The sequence below is a fragment of the Crocodylus porosus genome, unplaced genomic scaffold (assembly GCF_001723895.1).
Source record: "Crocodylus porosus isolate Cpor-Errol unplaced genomic scaffold, CroPor_comp1, whole genome shotgun sequence".
Taxonomy (NCBI): Eukaryota; Metazoa; Chordata; order Crocodylia; family Crocodylidae; genus Crocodylus; species Crocodylus porosus.
Window position 1 is genome coordinate 43,130,951 of NW_017728947.1, and position 817 is coordinate 43,131,767.

Genomic DNA, 817 nt, shown 5'->3' on the forward strand with positions numbered 1-817 from the left:
GAGCCCGCGAGCCAGGCCCGAGCAGCCGAGCCACGGAGCAGCGCCGAGGCCCGAGCGCTCGAGTGCAGAGCCGCGTCAGGCGTAACCAGCCGGGCGCCGAGGGCTCCACCCCGCTGGTACAGACCGGAACAGCGCGGGCATGCGCAGGGGCTAGCTAGAGCAATCGCGCTCGGAGAATAGGATGGGGCGAGGCCGGAGCCTGGCGGGGGTGGGGCCAGCTTGGGCCATGGTTCGGGCGCCTCCCGCGGGCTGCTGCGGGGTAGGGGGAGAGGGTCTGCGTGTGGCCCGGTGTAAAAGCGTTTAACGTGCACGGTCTTTTTGGAGGCAACTCATTCATGCAGTATATGCAAAACCCAAATCAGTCTCACTTTGGGGTTTGCTGCTGGCACCTTCTCATGATTGCTTACCTCAAATGCTTCAGCTGTGACGATGATGACCCAGTTCTCACTCTCTGGTGATTACAGTGAGCAACAGAAAGTAAAAAAGAAAAAGGCTTATTTGCATATTTTTCCGTATATACTGTTTTTCCAAATAATGAGAATTTTGGGCTTGAGATATGATAATTTCATATTTAAGACCTGGCAATGCTGGAGGTGTCAGACACACTTTGAGGCGTGAGCCGCCCTTTCCCAGGCCCCGGTGCACAAGGGGGGGCCTGTCACCCCTGGAGACCTTGTCTCGGGTTTTCTCCAGCAATGCCTTTGACCACACAAAGGAGGCCACCAGACTGGTCCAGCTTCTGAGGAGCTGCTGCCTCATCCTTAAAGGAGCCTTCTCCTTCTACCCTGATGCCCCTGAGATGCTCCTGCACAGCACT